Source organism: Neopsephotus bourkii, unplaced genomic scaffold (genome assembly GCF_033783945.1).
Source record: "Neopsephotus bourkii isolate Nb327-2 ecotype Australia unplaced genomic scaffold, CSIRO-AGI_Nbou_v1 NB_107, whole genome shotgun sequence".
NCBI lineage: Eukaryota > Metazoa > Chordata > Aves > Psittaciformes > Psittacidae > Neopsephotus > Neopsephotus bourkii.
The window spans coordinates 13,618,700-13,639,882 of NW_026900624.1; the positions used below are offsets into that span (position 1 = coordinate 13,618,700).

Sequence of the window (21,183 nt, forward strand, 5' to 3'; positions counted from 1 at the left end):
AATTCATCACTGTACTTTACATCAGCTGCAGTTCTTGCAGGGCATCCACTTCTGCAGAATGCATCTTTGTAATTTGGTAGTCCCTTTCATGAAAATACTTGCCAGTTTTAAAACTGTCATTTATGGGATCTCAGTCTGTTACTCCACAGAAATACTAACACCCAGTCTCAATGACTGTCACAGGGTCATGGGATATTTTGTTATTAAGAGGGACCATTGCAACCACATAATCTCATCTCAGATGTCCAAAGAACTTGAAACAATCATTTCCAGTGATACACAGACCTCCTACTGGAGCTATAGCACGTATTTTATACAATTAACTAGTATCGACTGTGCTACAGAATATGATGGAAAACCATCACATCCTTAGAAAAGTTATTCCAGTGGTTAATTACCATCGTTCTTACAATTTTTCTTTTGATTTGTAAGCAGGGTCTGCTTTAGTTTCCTAACCTCACCAGGTTGCTCCAACACACAAATAAATAGCCAGTGAAATGATTTCCTAAAAATGTTATTGTAGAAGTCACAAATCAATGCATTGCATTAGAGGCGCACAGTGTGAGCTAACAAGCTGGCTGACAGCCCAAATTCCTGGTTCTGTACTTGGCTCTGACACGTAATTTTCCCCTCCCATTAGCCAAGTCATTAGTGGTGCATTTACACTGCAGTCAAAGCAGTGGCAGTGATGGGGAGTAAACATTCAGTGCTTGTTTTAAATGGGTGTTGCTAGCAACTTCCCTCCAGCAATATGGAGCACAAAGCAGGGTACAAACCTCAGTCCAGAAACGAGCAGAGTAAGCTGTGCTGAGCTGCACATTGACATGGCTGGACTGATATCTCAAAAGTACTTCTTGTTTCCCTGCACTATAAAGTTGGGTCTTCATAGTCATTCCCACAGATGCAAATCTACAGCACGGCTTATCCTTTATTTGCTATTGTAATCAGCACAATGCCGGTGGGAAAGAAACATTCTGTTTTGATAATGACAGAACTCGAGGATCTAAAATTAATCTGTGCAAAGAGTACATCCCATATGCAGGTGAGTACATCCCATATGCGGTCAAAGAAATATTTAGTATCAGTTTTAAAGCAAAAATAATTGAAACAGTACAGCTGAACCATACTGCACTTTGGTTTCATGCATGGAAATGAGTAAGACAAAGCAATTCTTCTTTGCTTCAATTTATCTTTTCCTCCATTTCACTGTGGTGAATCAGAATAAGCTGATCTAGAGGAAGCCTCCAAAGTTTATCTAGTCAATCCACCTACATCAGTATAACCTCTGCACCCTGAAGACCTTCAAGCCTACTGTTAAAATTTTCTGCAAGTCAGATAACTACTCCATCCTGGACTGAAGTCTGTATATTCCCTTGTCATATCTTGATTCTGATCAAATCACAATATCCAACAGAAATCTTTTCCATCTCTGCTAAATGCCATGGTCTCCATCCCACATCTGAATTATTTACTCACATGGATTGTCCTATTGGAAACCTTTGGAGCTACGCAATTCACAAAATTCATACTCACGCGCTAGTATTGGAGGAACCAGTGCTTCAAAGGAAGACTCTAAGCTAGCAGGAGAAGTTTGGAGATCAAAAAGAGTGAGTAAGACAGAGAGTTAGCTTTTCTGAGGTGAGGCGTGGGAGGTGTTTTCGCTCTTTAGCTATTAAAAACTCCTTGCTTTGGCAAGAAAAAGAAAAGAGGGGAGAGAAAACTGGGAGGGGAAGGATTCATGAATAAAGAGGGAGCGTGGCAAGAGGTACAGCAACCAGGGTGGCCAGAAGGCAAAGTGAGTTTCTTAGGCTTGCTTCCCTGATGGAGCAGATACGGTTGTAAGCACAGGTCAGATAAGATGAAGTCTAATATGCTGGTCTAAAGGGAATAATAAAACCAGGTTTCTTTACAGTGCTGAGCAGAGACGTTATGATACAGTGGGTGCTTTGAAAACAACGGTGCTAAATGTTATAATTGCACCTTTTATCTTCCTGGACATCCTGCTAATTATCCAGGATTGAGAGCGTCTCCATTTTTTCCCAGATTTAATGAGGATTTAGGATCTCTTCCATTCCTTCATGGCATTCTGGAGCTGTGGCTTCACAGTCATGCTGTGGAGTGCCATTCCTGGTGCTCAAGCCCCTCACGCCTTTGCACCCTGTGTTGGGCAGCACATCAGACCGGCTTGTACACTGGGGCGGGAACAGGTCAGGACAGGGTAGCAGTGGCACAAGTTTGGGCCCCCAGCCCTGTGCTTTGGAGGCCGGGAGGGTGCAGGCAGTGCTGGGAGCAGGCGGTGTGAGTGCTACGGGTACAGGGTGGATGCAGCATATGCGTGCCATAGGTGGGGAGCTGCAGGGTGCCTAGGCTTCCCTACATGTCCTGGGGGTTCGAAGGCAGGGCCTGGCAGTTGAAATGAAAAGGAGAAATACTTTGCACACTGCCAACAGAGAGGCTGGGTGTCTCCTGCTCTTCTGCTGGGTTTTTTTTATTGGGCTTTGTTTGTTTTGGTTTTGTATTTTCGTTTATCCCTCCTCCTCCTCCCTGTGTTCCTCCCTGTTTCCTCACAGCCAGGTTTCTGCTTGCCTGGGCAACCCTGGTACCACACTCGGAGTGGGGACACCACTTCCCACAGGCAGGAGGTGTCCAGGAGCGATGACACCATCCTAGGCTAGGAGAGGTCAGAGAGAGGTGACCCTGTGGCCACAACTAGGGCTCTTTGTGCAAGTGCATTGTAACCTGGACCTTAAATGATGCGCTATTACTTCTATCAGACCCACAGTTTAAAAAAATAATAGTGAACTGTCCTTCCTGACTCCTGTTTGTTTTGGTTTTTCTTTCTGAGCAGTATCAAGCTATAATTACTCAAAGGCTCATTATTTAGCCAAACTGGGAGGGGGTGGGGGTGCGGGTGGGGGGGTGGCATTTTGCCATAGATGGCAAAAGGTGTGCTCCAGAGAGAAAAATTGTGATAGATTTTAAAGCAAGACATTACTCGGAAGGTGTTTCTTTAAAAAAATAATTCATTGAGATTTTTTAAAATGTGGATAAACCAGAACATTCCTCTGCCAGCCTTGTTCTCAGAAACAGCTAAGTGGTTTTGACTAAAACTAAAAAAAAAAAAAACTTGAAAAGAACCTAATAAAACAGCTGAAGCAGATGTGAGCTACATGATGCTGGCTTCAAGTCTGGCAAAGACAAAAAGCAACCAAAGCCAAACCTTGTGATGGGATGTGTGAAGTGGCTATTGTAATAAAAGGCAATGCTACTAGCAATGTCTTATATGTTCTGTGAACCCGTTAGCATGCTAATCTCAACATTAGTCTTTCCCAGGTAGCCAAGGATTAAATTTCTGAACTTTAAAATTAAGTGTGGCCAAACAGCTTGACTGAACAAGAATTATTTGCCATCACCTGAGGAGGGTAAGCATGAAGGAAGGAAAACATTTGGCTCATGTGTTACCATGGGCAGAGCTTAGGGAAATTAGGTCAGGCAGAATGGAAAAAGAACCTTCAGAAACCTCTTCCAAGCAGTGAGAAACAGTCATCTCATGGGAAGCAAAGGATGCCCATTGCTTAAATCATAAATAACCAGACTGGCTAATGCACTGGAAAATGAACGGTAGGCAAGAATCTTGCAGGAACTGGACTGGGCTAGAATGTGAGAAGATGGGCCGAATAAGCTAGCAAGATTTTCCCATCTCTAATTTCTGTAACTTATTTTTGTTGTTTAAACTGGCTGTAGTTTGCATTGCTTCAAATTCTTCCACACAAGTTACAAAATCTCTAAGCCAGGCAAAAGATGGGGCTGGGGAGAGAGAGGTGGGTGTGTTTCCTGAATGACACACAAAAAACAGAAGCCTGCAGCTTCACAAAGGCTGTGAAACTAGAAAGACTGGCTGGAGACAACAGAAGGGAACACAGCTCAAGGGGGCTGCTTCTGCCATCCTGAGCTATGCTGAGGACACCATGGATGAGGAGTGAGGATTGGGTCAGTAGTAAAGAAGGTGGCTTTGAGAGAGCCATGATCCTAATTAAGAATGCTACAGTCACTCATGGTCAGTCTTCAGTGCTGGAAAGAAGTGGGAAGGCTCAGCTCTTGCTGTCTGCATGACTCTCCCCTGCTGATTTTTCCTGAAGGATTTTTGAACTAGAAAAATATTTGGTTAAGGGTTTTTTTCCCACTGTTACTCCTTTTAAAGCAAGAATTTTCTGGTTTACTTTGGTTTGAAATCAGCTTTCAAAGCTCCGGATTAAAACATAGATTGCAGAGCTGGTCCTTCACTCCTTTGCTAATCCAGTGCTGGACACAACAAACATCCTTAATTACACCCCTTACTGAAGCCTCACACGCAGCTTTACCAATGTACCACAGACCCGACTTTCAAAATCCCCAGTATTTTGCTTCATGACTGGATGCAGTCACAGGTCAGACACTCCCCTTTCATGAGACTCAAAACAGGTCACTGGCCTCTGCGACGGCCCTTTACCACTCATCTTAAATTTGTCTGTGTTGCAGCCCTAAGGGTGTCCTAGAGGTCCACTAATGGGCACCTGAATGAGCAATCTTCAGTCAGCCCTAGGAAAGTCTGTCTGTCCTACTGTACCACATGTTTTACTATTCCAGCCTTGGAACATCTCCTGGTTTGGGCTAACACAGCAGTTCAGCATAACACCTCCCTCTGCAATAGTCATACTCTGGGTTTGGGATGACAGTGATGTTTGAAGTGCGATATTGCTAAGATTCTCCACAGAACCATTCTGGAACATACTGGTGTTTCTTTCCACCTACAATTTGTTACAGACCTTAAATATGAGCTTCACAGCTTTGCTGGAGCTGATCTGCTGATCCCCTCAAAATGTATTTAATAGTTATTAAATGAAAATTAAAATCTGTAGTGATTAACTGCCCCACCTCCTTCATAGCCATTTTTACAGCTGGCTTAACCTCTGCACTAGAGATCTGGAGACGTCTTTTAAAAACTCTAATGAGTCCCTCAAGAGGCTTTGAGATTCTCTAGGATGGAAAAGCTACTTAAGTCTTTTTGTTGTTGCTGAAGAAACCTGTGGGTTTCAGATCAAATCTGGTAAGGCACAAGGTGTCCCGGACAGCACCAGCTGCTGTCTTGGGGAAGTGTCCCAGTGAGTGGAGGTATGGATGTCAGAGAAGCCATACCTTCAAACTATCCTTTCTTTACTGTATTTCCTAACGGGAAGATTCCTGTACTATTTCTTCTCCACTTCTTCACTCTCAGGCTTTCATAGGGGTACAGACTCAGATACCTGGCTCACTAGAACGTAAACAAAATGCACATCCAGGGAAAGCGACTTGATGCCTGCAGGATCTCAGCCAGTTTATTACATCACTGCTGGGAAAACAACCATGGCTTGAAATGCTTATGTCCTCACCCAGAAAGCTGCTCTCTTTTTCTGAGCCCCTCCAGCCCCTCTTGGCTACTGGGTTATATGTAGGTGCTAAGACTTCCCACAGAAGAGAGCAGCAGGGAGTATAGGGATTGCCACTTCAATCTCCTATCCTAGAGGCAAAGAGATTTACTCAGGTGCTTTCCATAGATCTTAGGGTTCCTAGCAATGATGATGGAGAATGAGTCTCTTTCTGATCATTAGGAGGTTCTTACAGAGGCTTTTCCTGTAGTGATCACACCCTTTAGGGATACAGGTACACATTCTGGACACTGCAGAACCCTGCTCTGACCCCATCGTGCACAGCATTCACCTTTGGGCTCTCTCTCCTGCCCACAGTAAGGCCACGTTTCTCTGACATCTCTGTCTTCTTAGGATGGCATCCAAACTGGACTGAAAGACTTCAAATGACAAGGAACTGACTGTCCTGAAACTGTCCCTCTGGCTAACCAGACTCACACTTTGGAGTGCACACCCTATTTCTAGATGGCCTTCAACTGCCAGCCACTGAGGTGACTTCTGTAATAGTAAGCTAAGCAGCTGAGGCTATGCGCAAGCCTTGTCATGCAATTTTCTGCATTGTTAAACTGTTAGCATGCTTCACAAAAGGCTTTGGCTTGTGGCAGCAAGTACTCTCCTACCGACAGCAGGGCTGCGCCTGATACCACAGGTCAGGACATCATTCCGAACAAGTTATTTGGCCAAAGCTACCTTCTCTGGGGAAGAAGAAATTTTATTCAGAGGGATGTTGTGCCATCTGCCCTCAGGTTCAGAAAAACAGCCCTGGATCGCTTTATTTATTAGTGTAGGTGTAACGAGATTTCAACAAGACCTATTCTGCCAGCATTGTTTACTATTAGAAATCTCTCTCCCAAGTGAAGTATTTGTACACTGTGACTAAGTCAATTCTTAACTTTCTCTTACATAAACCACATTTTGAGTCCTTTCCAGTTTTCAACATCCTTTGAAAAATATAAACAGGAAAACAGAAGACTGTACTCTTGATATGATCTCACCAGCCATGCCTGTACTCCAGGTCCTTCCCAGCTTCCCTTACCCTTATGAGCCTAGCACAGGGTGCAAGTCCTCCTGTTCTTACCTGTGTACTTCATTTTTAGGGCGAGGAATTCTACATGTATGGGCAACTGGACAATATACTAATCTGGTCCATAACATGAGCTGTCAGGGGACCAGGACTTTAAAGGGGCCAGGACACCTCTTTGACACAGAGGTTTAGGGGGACTGAAAACATGAAAATGTCCCAATTGCTATTCCCCTTATACATTTAGGAGTGATGTCTTTCCTAAACTGTTAAGGTTTTTAGCTTAAAGATTATTTACTATGATGCCCACATCCTCTGTAGTGGCACTGTGTTTGAGGATACTGACTCCAATCTCCTTGGCACATCCCACATACATACAACACTTTGCTATGAGAAGGTAGCCATAGCATTTCATTGTTGGAATGAACTCAAGAATCCATCTCTGCCTGTGCAATTTGAGGTGACTTTGCTGTTGTTGCCCTCCCCACTATTATTAGTATGACATGCAACTATGCCAGCAATTGAATTTTTCTGATAAATGAGTTCAGTACCATCAGGCTAAAAGTTTACCTCCATAGAAACCCCACTAGAAGGGTTCCTATGACAAGAGGATCCCTCCCTGGTATGTACTTTCTGAAGTCTAACCCTTGATAAGCTTTCATGCAACACAGGTTGTGTTGGTTGTCTTTGCCTCTAACCCTGCAATCCACAAGGCTTCTGCATCACAGACCACACACTCTTACATGCCACGGTCTTGATTATCACATCATAACATGAAAATAACTGTACTGCAGATGAGAGGGTGGTTTTGTATGCTCTTGAACACAGTTCCAAGCTCAGCTGGTCTAAGGAACTGCCGCTCAGCCACTGCATGTGTCCATAAGAGCACAGCAAGGCTTGGTCTTTTGTGCTTGCAGGGATGTTGGTAACATCAAACCAGGGAGCCACTGCAGGGTGACAGAAATAAGGTGAGCACATAGGCAGTGTCAGCCTGTCACAACACCCACTTGCATGACTTGTGGTTACACTGAGGCAAGCACTGCACTGTTGCAGAACAAATACTGCAGAGTTTCAGCCTCACCAACCCTCTGGGGTGACGCAGCTGTCACTGCCACCAGTAGCACTCAGCACCAGTGTCACCACCTTGCTAGGCAACCATCACAACATGGTAATGGACTGTCAATATATGCAGGCAGGTCAGAAAGCCAAATCTTAAGCAGCAATCTCCAGGACTTCTTTTGTTGAGCTCCTCGTGGCTAAGTATTTGAGGAAATGGAGATTTTCTCCAGCAAGCAGTATTTGCACGGGTAATTAAAATAGAAAAAAGGAAAATAAAAGCCTCATCCTGCTTTGCAAGCACAAGGGCAGATTGCAGCCATGAAGCTGAATTTCCCAGCCATCAGAAATGAGTTTTTCTTCATATCTGTCCCTTTTTTCTTTTCCCCAGGAGAAAACCTGCACTCTCTGAATCAATGGCAAAGTTTTAGGGGTTAAATCCAGACCCCTTGTAAAACACCATACCTGCCACACTGGGAGCTTAATGTCAGCCCTTGAAAATGACTGATAACATCTACTGGAGTGCTGCTGCTTGGAGGAACAAGACTTTGCCTTCAGCATAGAGCAAGCTAGGTGGCATAAAGTGCCACTAGATAAAGCTGAGCAAGCAGGAGACTTATTGTGCTAACCCTTATCTCCAGAAACACCTTTGACATGCAGAATGTTTGTTCACTGTGATTACCTGGGTGGAGAGGTTACTGTTGCTCAAATTATTTACTTTTAAAACCACAGTTATTTGTCTCCACCCTGCTCATGCTGCCCTGTGCATCCCAGCGCTAACACACTTGAGCGTAACTGGGGAACATCAGGAAGGACTGTACAGAGCGCTGGTAGGATGTCTCCTCAGTGATGCATCTTGCAAGCCACAGAGATGTCCACAGGGACCAGCCATGAACACAAGAGACCAAAAGTGTTGCCTGCTTCTGCTACTGGGCAGAGGAGTCCCAGGGGAGCAGAGGGCACAAGTGAGGAAGGACCAAGCCCAGTAGAAAGGCATCTATTCTTTCCCCTTTTCCTACCTATGCCAGATCAGAGGCCAGGGTGGGTTTCAATTAGGCCAATAAACACAGCTGTACAGGCCTTATGTACAGCATGGATGTGCTCTCTCTCATCCCAGATGGTGAGAAGTACATCTGGGTCTCTCCTCCTAGCGCTCTGTGCATCTCAGAGACACTCGCACTCTTGTTCCTTGATAGCTGCCTGAAGGGAGCAAGTGGCAAAATTGAATGGAAAGGCATGATTCTGAAAATCCTGATAACTGTGCCATCACCATTGCACTGACAAGAAACACTTCCAAGTGTGGAAGGGAGCTGGAAAATCAGCACTGAATTACTGTTTAGAAGGAGCCTGACTTCCCCGAGGTCACTGGAAACATTTGCATTGATTTTTTTATGAAGCAGGGTCACACCCATAGTCTTCTTCGCAGCCAAAGCAAGTTCATTTCCTGGCCTGCAGTGTGTTCTCCTGTGTCCAGTTCAGTTTGGGCCCAGACCAGAACTGACAGGCTAGGCTTCCATTACTGGGCTTCCTTTAGGAAGCTATTCCACACACCAACAAAAGTCAGTTGCTAGCATAGATGTCCTGATACTCAGCTGAAAATTTCCTTCCACTCAAACTCTTTCCATTAGTGCAACTATTTTCTTTTGGATCCTCTCCCTTAAGCAGCGTATTCCAGTTGCTTCCATCCTTCCAAGACAAAGTTTCATCACTGTGTGTGCAAGCCCAGCTTTTTAGAACTGCCTGTCCCAGCCCTGCCCTGCCCTGGTTCAACCCCCTGTCAAAAGGAAGCACACCACTTGCAATGCTGGCAGCAAGAGCCAGTGACAAGAAACCACAACTCCAGAACTATAGTAATAGCATCTGTGACCATGTCCTGCCTCCCACAGCAGGTGAAAAGCTACAATCCTGATGTGACAGGACTGCTTGCCTCCAGAGGCAGGTCTCACTGCTCCTGATGACATCCATGTGGTCACCAGCAACAGAATAACTGAGGTGGGAAAGTCAGCATCACACATACAGAAATCTTCCTCAAGGTATCCAAACTGAAGAGCACATACAAAGAAGATAGCTTTCCTTCAGGCCAACCCTTGCACTCTGAAACAGGGACTCAGATCTCTGTGATGGCCACACTAATGATCATGATTGCATTTTGGCATCGCGCTTACCTCTAAGGACAGTGGTGGCTTATTATATTTCTGACCAGCATCTAACACACTGGGGCCATAGCTTCTCAGTATTGCCATAGAGTAGATAACAGTAATAATCATGAGGAGTAATATGGTTTGGTTTGTTTCCTCAGAATAAAACGTCAGTAAGAGTAATGAGCATTATGCTTGCCTTTTATACCTGTGCAAATTTAATCCCAGCACTAAAAAGGTATTTCTTTGTGTATACAAAGCCTTAGGGACGCTTTAGTTCCAAGCACAAACAGCCATATTCCCCAAAATGCATGTCTATTCCAAATCTTCTAGTGATTGTGTCACACAAAGAACAATTCTAGCTTGATATAAGAAAAAAAAGTAATTTATTCACCAGAGCGATTAACCCCGTGTCCTCAGCAGTCTTCTCAGGGAAACAGTTATAACATGTGAGTCGAACTGAAGTAGCATATAGGCCGAATATGGCTGAGGTAGGTGCAGACCATTATATTACGTTACATTATGTGGAACAGCCTAGAAAGCTAAACTGATTCAGACAAGTCCCTATAAAATGCTCCATAGTTTAAGTCACTTTTGTTCTGTGGTTTATTACTGTCCTCTCAGCTAAGACGCATGAGCTGAACTGTGCCTGTAGTAGTATGAAGTGAAACAGGACAGCATGAATCATATCCTGCAATAGTTAACTTTTTAAAAGGTAAGTGGATGCCTTTAATCAATCAGGGGTTGAGAACTAGAAAATTGATACAGCTCTTTTATAGTATATTCTTCTGTCTCTTGAGTGCATGTACATTAACATCTATTCTCAGAATAAAGCTCACTTACTTAAACAGTAAAAAATTAACAACTTTAATTAACTTCCCAGCTTACACTAATGTAGAAGAACATAGCCTCTCTAGTCTGCTCAGATTTGCAGTACAAGAAGGAGCATCAGGGTGGATGTTTCCAGGCAAGCAGGCATATGAGTGCAACAATACCTTAGTGTATTGCTAGAAATCAAGGTAGTTGAACCCATTCAGGTCCCAGAGACCCAACACAGTATGAAACACCCCAGACCAGTAAGCTCTTCAGGGAAAGGGATGTGTTACAGGGCACAGAGGGTCACTGGCCTTCATCAGAACACAAAAGGAGACAGAATCCCATTGAAAAAGAAACAGGACAAGCCCTTAATTTTTTCATTTGGGTTTTGTTTTGGTCTTTTTTTCTTTTTTCTCTTTTTTTTTTTTTTTTTTTTTTCTGTAGTGAAAAGACACACCTGCTTCCTCTGTGCCAGGCTTTAAATACCAGATCAATTATCTTTGTCCTACTAATCATGACAGGGGCATTTATGACAATGATGAGTGTGGTTGCTAGCATTGTAAAGCACTCAGCAATGCAGTCATAGATGAAAGCACATACAGGCTAAGCAAACACAGAGATAACAAGTAAGTCTCTGTTCCAAGGTATTTAAAATGGAATTACAAATTATCCACCTTCCTGGCAAGAAAGGGTCAGAGTACAACAATTTATGTGGCCAAGGAAGATGGAAGAAATCTAAAGTTTGGGCAGTTTGGACAAAATCAGTTGTGGAAGTTGGAACCTATACAATGCTTCAGACAGCTTAATTTAACCATTGCTCGGTATGTTTCACACCCCAGAAAAATAACGCTCCCTTTTTGAATTGCTTTCAAAACGGGTATTTGGCAACCTCAAAACTAGGAAGCCCTAAACCCAAATAATAATTGCCTTGTGAGGAAGAAAGTTTGTAGTCTCGAAGTCTGGCACTTGCAAAAAGATGTAGGGATCACAGGCTTCTTCACGGACTCTCCTCACAAAGCTCCTTTCTGCAGAGTATTTAGACAGAAGGTTACCCGGATTGGATTTCAAAGCAAGGAATGTCAGAAGAGATCTTGCAGCTGTGAATGGACTCCAGATGTGGGCTTTTCTTCTCCAGGCCTGGGGGAGGGGGTGAGAATGCCTTTCGTTAGTCTCATAAAATTAAATGGAAAAACATTGTCTGCTGAGGACGGTGGCAGGCAGAGAAGGTGGAGTCAAACTGGGCAGAGCAGAACAGGAAAGAAAAAAGCAGAACCACAGCTGAAATGGTTCAGGACACATATCCTAAATGCTGAAGTATCTGAATAGATGTCGGTCACTAAATGACATGGCACACATTGGCAATCAAAGCATTTGAAATGGAAAGGGCCAGATAAACCAAAATGCAGTTTTGTTTGCAGAAAGTATATTGTCTCCTTCCCAGAGCTGCAACATGATCTTCCTTTGTGAAACAACCCCAGAGAGGCTGTGGCCAGAGCTGCTTGATGTCTGAAACTGTGCTAAGCCACAGCCAACATGATTCTCTTACCATTACCCCACAGTCCTGGACCTGTAGCTAGTTATCTTCTCCTCTGCAAAGATTGTCCGTGGACAATTCATACCTCCTTCCAGCTTATTAATGTAAAATTATTCTCCTCAATTGAAATTAAGCCCCAAGCAATGAATCTGTGCAAGCTGGAAAGACCAGAGACCCTGGGGACAAATTTTACTCAGTTGTTTCTACAAAACTCACTATTGCAAATACATAGAATCCAAATTTCATTGCTGATACGGAACTTGGCATTTCTTACTTGGACAGGTGTAACTGGGTCAGACAGCCAGACTGTGTTTACTGCTGATCCAGCAAGAGAAGACTATGTGTCTCTTCTATCTACCTCCTAAATGTATAAGGATATCTACTGTCCTGGCAAATCTAATAGGGGAGACAATGCTTCTCTCATTTTAAAAAAAATGACCACAATCTTTGCCTGCTTTCACTCAAAAGTCGCTGTTTCTGGTTTAGGACACGGCAAAACACACCAGTGCAAAGAACATTAGCAGTGTCCATAAGATCTTTATCTGGAAGTTTGTGGTCTTCTCCAGCTCCTTGGTTCACTTTCCACTTCTCCTGTAATATCACACCAGGTGTCAGCTATTAATTTGGGAAATGACCATAAGAAAAAAAAAAAAAAGAAAGGTTCTGCTGAAAACGTAAGATTACCTTTACAAGCTCAGGCTGAAGAACCGGTAGCTCTTGTCTGGCAGTCACAAGGTATTAAGGAAAGAAATGTACGAAACAGAGGAAACATAAGTACATCCCATTACACTTGCTAACCCACCATTAGTCTGCTGTTTAAGACACTTATGGTGCACAGGTAGCATCCGTGCTGCTTCAGTCAGCAGGAATGAATTCATTCAGGAAGAATTCAGAAGGAAATACGCTGCATAGATGCACCCAGCCCATTAATGCATTGTCTTCCACATTCAGTCTATGGCAACAAGTTCCATTATTCCTTGATGCCTACGTGGAAAAGTCCATAGCTTGTTTGTTTTAAACCTGTTGCCTAACCATTTTATCAGGTGCCATTAGTTTCTGTGATATGAGGCTGCATGAATGTTAGTTCTCTGTTGACATTCTCCATACCATTTTTTATTCCCTTTTGAGTTATCTCTTTTCCATGATTAGCAATCTGTGCTTGCCCAGAAACTATCTCCTACTTCAGATCACTGTTGATGTCCTCTCTATTCTTACTAGTGTTTCTTTATGCTCTTCAAATGAGTAACCAGAAGCACTCATAGCATTCAAATTATCATCAGACCATGAAGTACACAGAAGTGTAATCATGTTCTTTGTTTCTTCTGTACTCATTCCTAACATTTCAGTTTGGCTTTTTAACCTCTACAGAGCCTTGAGAGAGTGTTTTCAGCAGGCTGTCTGCAATGAATCTAAGATCTCTTTCTCTGCTAGCAGCAGCTGACTTAGAACCATTCAGTGTATCTGTAGAGCCAGGCTGTTTTCTTCCTTGTGGAGTTCCCTTGCATTAGCTGCCACTGAATTTCATCTTCCATAGAGTGCCCAGCCACTCAGTACCAGGAGATTTTCTGCAGTCCTTTGCAGCCAGCTCTATATCGCCCCTCTGGAATAATCGTGGGCCATGAGTAAACTGTTAACTTGCTGCTCATGTTCCTCTCCAGATCATAGCAAGTGTGTTGAATAGCACTAGTGGTAGCACAGAGCCCTGTGAGGTCCTTCTGATGAGTTCTTTGTCGAGACTGACCATTTGAAGTGCTCAGGTTGACGCTTGTTTTCTTACTTATGATCCCATTTGGCAGAGATCTCCACAGTCAGGGCTCTCCTTTGAGAGTGGTCCAGCACACAGGACTGCCTGGCACCAGCATTTTACAGATGCAGTGTGCTCAGACAGGAGGTATGTGAGGACCCTCTCTGTGATAACTAGACATAATTGTTTTAATGGCCTGGACCTTAATTAAATATAGCAAATCTGTGATAGAAGAAACTGGGCACAAATGCTTGCTGGTGTCTCTGCTGTTGAGTTCCAGGAGATGTGAGGGCTGCATAGGAAAATTAATTACTGCCTGGGAAAGGATGGGACTCTTCAAGTGAGCGGAGGATAGTGTGCAGATCTGTACAATCCCACTGCAACTCCTTCCCTCCCTTGATTTGGGTAATTTCTGATATGTCCCTTTCCTTTCTCAATGAGGCTATGATGGCAGACAAAGACGCCTTGGGCAAGTTTCCACCAGCTGTGAGCAAGTCTGCACACAGAAGGATCCTCCTTGAGCCACCCATCAAGAGTGGGATGTATCAGAAAACAAATCAGTCAGCCAAGTGTTGGCACAGCACATCCTCCACTCTCCTCTGTGAAAACACAGGCTCTCTGAGCCAGAATGTCACCCTGTTGTCTTCTTCTGGTACCCCCCAGTTCCTTTATATCCAGCACCTCCCAGCTGGCATTTGGACCTGCAAAATACGTCATCTGCTCCTGACTTTGCAGCTGTAAATAGGCTCATGATTATGTGGACCATGGTTTCAGGTGTCACACTGTCTCCAAGGTGAGAGGGGCCACCTTGGGGGAAAGCAAATAAGAAAGTATCCCAGGCATGAAAATGCTTCTGTGGTTCTTGAGACAGGAATTTCTCTCACACCCATACCCTCCCCTCTATTCCTCCCCACTGCTCAGTGCAGCTAAAACCCAGCAGCAGCAGCAACAGCGGGCAAGTTTAGTCATTCCACCACCTGGGTATCGATTGCACATGCAGATGGGAACCAAGGAAACAAAACCAAGATGCCAGCTTTGCCAGAGGATTCTCCTCAACTCCCATTTTGGGCCTAGTGCCAGTTCTCACCCTGTTGCATTTCAGCATCCCAGCTCTTCCCATGACAGCCTGGCAGGTGTTTATTCAGGCAGAGGCATTTAACTTCATATGTCTTCAGCCTTCATGGAAAGGCAGAGAAATTCCAGAGCTGTTTTCCTGAGTAGCATTGAGCAACCCAACACCACTGACAGTCAGGACAGGCAGAAAACAACAGCTTCTTTGTGTCTGGGTCAAACCCTCCCATTACTTGTTTCTGCCTGCTGACATTTCCCTAGACCACAAAAGGATTTTTAAATCACAGCGGCAAGCTGCCCTTGTATTAAGACCTCAGCTTTACAAACAGTACCTGGTACCCAGCAAGGCACTGGCTGAACAGCAGCCTGCCTTCAGAGACTGCTCTCTTGGGAGGAGAAGCCTCTCAGCTCTACAACTCCTTCCAGGCGTTTTAGGAAGAACACAGTGCATACCCAGCAAGCCATGCTGGTGAGCAGCATTAGCTGCTGCTGGGACAGACTCAGCTGCCAGCTAGCACAGGGAGAAAGGATAACCAGTAGTTCCTTGAGTTCTGGGCAGAATCAGTTTTCAGCAAAGAGGAAGGCTGGAGACATACATTAGTTACCAAAGACTTTGCAGCTTCCATTTTTCATCCTGCTTTCACTCTGCAATACTTTGGTATCTGTGACATGCAGAAGTCTCTGTTAACTTCCAAAACTCCGTCATGTCCACTCTTTGGCCAATGGCATGGATATCGCCTCAACATTGAACAATGATGGTGACAGCACTGGACTGGAATAACCACATGAGAGGCAGCAGGAGGAACCTCCGTAAGCAGCAGTGCAGCCCACAAGTGTTCACTGCCTGATCAGAGCTCATCTACCTGGCTGCACCACTGCTGCTGAGTCACATGGAGCCCATCCTTGGGATGCACGCTTTACCAGTCTGCCATGTCATTTGCTTAAGTTCATTCATTCTCATTTTTCTCTGGTTGATCGTATATCTCAAAGGGCTGTCAGTGCCCAGGCACACCTATAAAATTCAATCAATTTTGTGCCATTGAGACATCTTGCTGATTTTTGTTCCACACTTCACAAGCATCACCCTTTATAAGCACACTTGAAGTGAAAAAGCCCAGGCTTTTTCTTCTTTGTGCTATCTTATCCCCACAGACAGGCAATATGGTAAATGCTCCCTTTCTCCTCCCCCTTGTCTAGCCCATGTCTTCCTACACGCTCCCAGCATGGACACGGACATGATGTCTCTGACTAGTATGAAGGCACCACAGAGAAGCCAGGCAATTCCTCAGTCCCACAGCACTGCTTGGACTACACTAGAGTAATTCCTTGCCATAGGATTTGAGGCAAATCCTCTCAACAGTGAGAACCTTCAGCTTTTGTTGTCATTGCCACTGATAGGACCACTCAGGGGTGAAATATAGTTCTGAGATTTGTGGATGCAAGAAGGACATCAGCAGCTGAAGAGCTCTAAATGACATTGGCTGCCTTCTCACTCTCTAAGCGTGTGCTTTATCACATTGCAAGCTCTTTTCCAGCTCTCTGTCTGCTGTCCTTGTTGTTTCCAGCTTTATTTCTTTCACAAGTTCCAAAGGGCCCGCCCTCTAAACATCTAACTTTGAGTTTATTTTCCCCCAGATAATAGGTTTTCATTTTTCTAGTTTGAATCTTGTGTTACTATTTTCTGCCCATATCCTGCCTGAAACACAAGGGAGCCATGAAAGTGGTGACTGTGGATTACAAAAGGAGAAGGAATGGAGTCATGAAAATACTTGTGTTTGTGAATGAATAAGGCACAGAAAGACACAGATAAGACACAGAAATGTGTGTATGAGGGAAAGCAAAGCATAATTTATGTTCCTTCTCAGAAGACCAATGGACAGCTGACAAGAAGCAGGTGAGCAGGTAGCAAGGAAGAAGAGAGAGATTACTTCAGTGGTCGGTCTCTGTGCTTGTAGCTTTTCCCCCTCACAAATTCTCTATCACCAGTTTCCTGACACGGTAGCACTGCTTCATCCCCTGATTCAAAATTAGAAAGACTGCTATGAAGTTGATGCGAGTTTTTCCAGTTCTGTGCTGCTGCAAATAAACTCAGAGGCTGGCCCATATTGTGACATGTGTAGATACTTCCTCATTCAGAAGGGAACCATGCCTCTGTAGCCAAAGGAATAATTTCCCTCTTTGTCAGGGAATGAAAAAGAAGACCTAGAGATTGACATCTCCCTTCTGCCATAAAACAGCAACAGGAGGGAAAGGACTTCCAGCCTCCTAAGAGTGCTCTGCACTTTGCTCAGGGACTTGGAGCAAAGAGGTACTTTTCCTATTGGCTGCAACACCCATGGTGTTCAGCCTTCTCTTCCCTGCCCTGACCCTTCCAATGCCCAGCTGATCTTTCCATCTCAGCTACACTCCCCTGTTTTCCTTCTCCTCCCTTCTAACTATGGTGCTTTTCCCCTCCCACCAACCCTCCCCGTTATGAGGACACCAGTAGAGGTACCCCTGCTCTCCCTAGCAAGCCGCCTCTGGGCTGTTCTTCCAGGTTAGTTGAGTAAGTAATGTGCCTGCATGGTTTGTTCATACACCAGGTCCCTTGCAGTCTCCACCATTCATTTTCCTAGGCTAGCATTCTCCTTTCCTGTATACTTGTAGAGCCTGTGACCCTATAACGTTACTTAAATAAATGCATCCTAGGATTAAAAAAAAAAGCAAGATGTTGCAGAAAGTGAGAAGCAAATACAGTTGGCCTTCATGCATCCTCCAAACGTTATCTCTGGCTGCACAGGGAGGTCTTACAACTTTCTGAGGACACCAACATCTGCTCTAAGTCGAGAAAATCTTGAGCAGAGCTAACACATGGAAACAGCCTGTGGGAGCACCAGGTAAATAGAATAATGTCCCATTATTAAACCTCAAACACAGCACAAATGGCACTTGCCCTTGCCTTGGCCTCTTAGCCAAGGTCCATTTCTACAGCCAATGACCCAGTTGCAGTCCAGGCTGCAGGGAGGATCACGCTGCTAATTCCCTTTGTCAGCACTGAATGAAAGGACAATAATAAGGAACGGTCAACTCGTGCCATTTCTTGGTGCTTGCAGTGTTTTTTTTTTTCTTCACTAAAGTGGTAAAACCTGTCGGTGAAGCAACTGGTAGCATACACTGCGCAATACAGCAGCCACAGAAGGCAGAGAGAGAAATGAGCCAGGAGCAGGAGAAACCAATAAAGAAAACCTCCTTGGTTGCCAGAATGGATGACATAGGCTTTCGTGTGCAGGTGGAGAATACCACCAGCCACTGCCTCTTTGATGTGGAATGGGAGAGGTGCTTGGGGAAAGTGACAGCTCAGATGGGTCTGCTGGGGCAGAGGTAACACTGCTTGTTACAAGCAAATGTCTTCAGCTGGGCTGTTTCCAATGATAAAAAAAATAAATAAATAAAAGGAAGAGATAGAGGTAGAGGTTAAAGTAAGGGGAAACAAGATGCTGAGTTGTTTCCCCTGTCATAAAAATAGGGACACACCAGTGAAATCATAGAAATTATAGAAATAATGGAATGGTTTGGGTTGGAAAAGACCTTAAGATCATCCTGTTAGAAGCCCCCTGCCATGGGCAGGGATGTCTCACGCTAGACCATGTCACCCAAGGCTCTGTCCAGCCTGGCCTTGAACACTGCCAGGGATGAAGCATTTACTACTTCTCTGTGCAACCTGTTCCAGTGCCTCATCACCCTCACAGTAAAGTACTTCTTCCTTATATCTAACCTGAACTTCCCTTGTTTCAGTTTGATCACCTCATTTCAGATGACTCTCATCTCACCACACCTTTTGCTCCACAGCATAGAAGAAAGTTATGATTTCATAGGTTTCATGTTTTCCAGGTTCAGGCATCTATTCCCAGCCCCAGTCAGTTCATGCTGCCTCTTCCAGGTGTTCAGGACCTCAGCCTGAGGATCACATTCAGCCCATGCAACAATGCCTGGGATGGCAAGGCCTAACTGGCCCTCTGAGAACTAGTCCAAAGCCCTTGGCCAGTTGCAAATGGGTTGCCATTTATCCAGTCTGGCAGAATCTCCAAAACTGCTGCAGAGACAACAGCGTGAATGTCTGTACTCTACAGCAGCATGAGATGTCAGAGGAATCATAATTCATCTTCATTTCCCTTTCCAACATAAGATTGAAGTATATGGTCCTTTTCACATGGTAGGACAAAACTAAATTCTAATTACTCTGCAAATTGTGGTAGGAATGGTTTCTTTATCTCATACCCATATTACTTTTTTTTATTCCTATTAAGAAACAAGGAAAGTTTTGGGGCTTCCCAGATGTGGTAAGTGGGATGTGGGGAATGCATTCTGGCATAGATCCCATTCATAGTGCTCAAGTCCAGGAGGAAACAATTGCAGTTCTTGCCTGTTAAAGCTTTTGAAAAACCATTCCTACACAAATACTACAAGCCCAGGGCATTTTCAACTCTGTACCTATCACCCAACTTCAGAAGATCAGTCAGTCTGGCAGGTTTTTGGAAAAATCAGATGTAGATGTTTCTGTCGGTTTTGTTCTTTGTACACTTTACCAAAGTACTTGGGCCAGACAAAACCAAACCAAAAAAAAACCTCCACCAACAAAAGAGAAGACTGTGAATGGCAAGAGTTATATCTGTTCAGTGCTGACTGCACAATCCTCCCCTTTCTTGTACCACTGAGCTTGTAACATCATCTTCCCTCAGTACTGGAAATCTAGCAGTCCTTGGAGGGACAGGAACATGACAAGACACATTAAAGAAATGACCAAAACCATAGGTGTGACTTCCAATATCTGCTTCCTCAGAACTGAATGAAGCTATAAGGAAACCACCACCCTTTCCTCTCTGGTGGATGAATGCTCCCATTTGAAACCCTTCAGGTTCATGAATGACAAATACAGTTTATCATATGGCTCTGAGACCTATCATATGGCTCTGCAAATTACTGTATCACACCAATAGGTGTGATATGAACACACAAACATATCAGTGGCACCACTACAGAGAAGTATGAAACTTGTTGGTTTCTATTTTTTTAACCCACATGTTAGCTCAGGCTCAACCCCACCTTCTCCATGTCATGACAAGCAAAGAAATAGCAAATTCTGTGGAGCATAACACTTCCACTTTTCCTGCAACCAGCCAGAAGGATGTTGCACAGAGTATATAGCACATTATAGAGAGGAAAGGGTTTAAGTATTGTCAGGTGGAAAGACATGCTATTTAGACTGAGGGGGTTAACATGCAACGTGTGTTTGCAGATAGTTATCCAGAAAAGCAAGTCCCAATAGCATATGTTGAATTCATGCTGAATTTGTACTTGAAAGTATCCCAGAGAGCATAGGAACTCAGCTGCAGACCTCTCCCAAGCGCAGATTCTGGCATCTAAAGAAAACGGAGAGAGACCATGGCCTATTTCCCCTACCCTTCCTCCCCCACCCCACCCCGTCTAGAAACAGTAACTTCTGGATGCTTCAAGCCAAGCTTGACCATACCTCCTCCACCCCTAAATCCACACCCCATCTCCCATTCCCTTTGGTCCATTCCTCCTTTGGGCTTGCAAAAGCTTGATGTTTGTCTTACCTAATGTCACTGTGAATGCTCATCTTGTTACACCAAGGGCTACTGTGCACACGCGGTAGTGATGTCTGCAGATGTGTGGGGCCTGACAAAACAAGCAGACATACAGCAGACACAAGTTGCTTGTCTGGGAAGAGCTTCAGCAAAGGCATGGCACACATGGGATAGCTTCACCCCTATTACTGCACATGGAAATGCAAATCCAGATATCCACATCTTAAATTTTCATGGCTTTGACCTGCCCACCTTGTATTAGTTGGCTGTTGGCATTCAGAAAAGCCTGTGAAACACATGATGCCTAGGTGAGGGGACACTGTTGACTATGGTGTGAGGACCTCAGTCACACTATGGTGTGAGTTCCTTAGTATGTCAAACTGGCAGCATGCTTTATTCTTCTGATCCCATGATGAGACTTTTCATATCATGAGTTTCCTATTGCAACCTGCCTTGTAAAAACCACACACCCTAAAGGAAGAAGTTGCTGGAGGCATGCAGAAAGACCAGATGGGTGGATAGAGCTGGCTCTCTGTCACACACACAGAGGCTTAGTGAGCTAACTTCATCCACAAAAAGCTACAGAAAACATGATGAATCTTATCAACATGAAATGTTCTTCTGCCTTTACCTATCACTTCTACTCTGTCTTCTTGTCCAGATGCAAGGTGGAAATATCCTAAAGAGCTAGTAATCTGTTCAGTGGAAGCTGAGCTCTCCCATGGCCTCACCATACCCTGACATTAGGGGGTTACCCTGACATTACGGATT

At 44.3% G+C, this 21,183-nt stretch overlaps 1 protein-coding gene across 2 annotated transcripts in view; it reads right to left on the minus strand.

The window, feature by feature from the left end:
• GSG1 (germ cell associated 1) overlaps window positions 1-21,183 on the minus strand; it is a 92,645-nt gene that overhangs the window by 14,044 nt on the left and 57,418 nt on the right. The gene's annotated exons all lie outside the window — the stretch shown is intronic.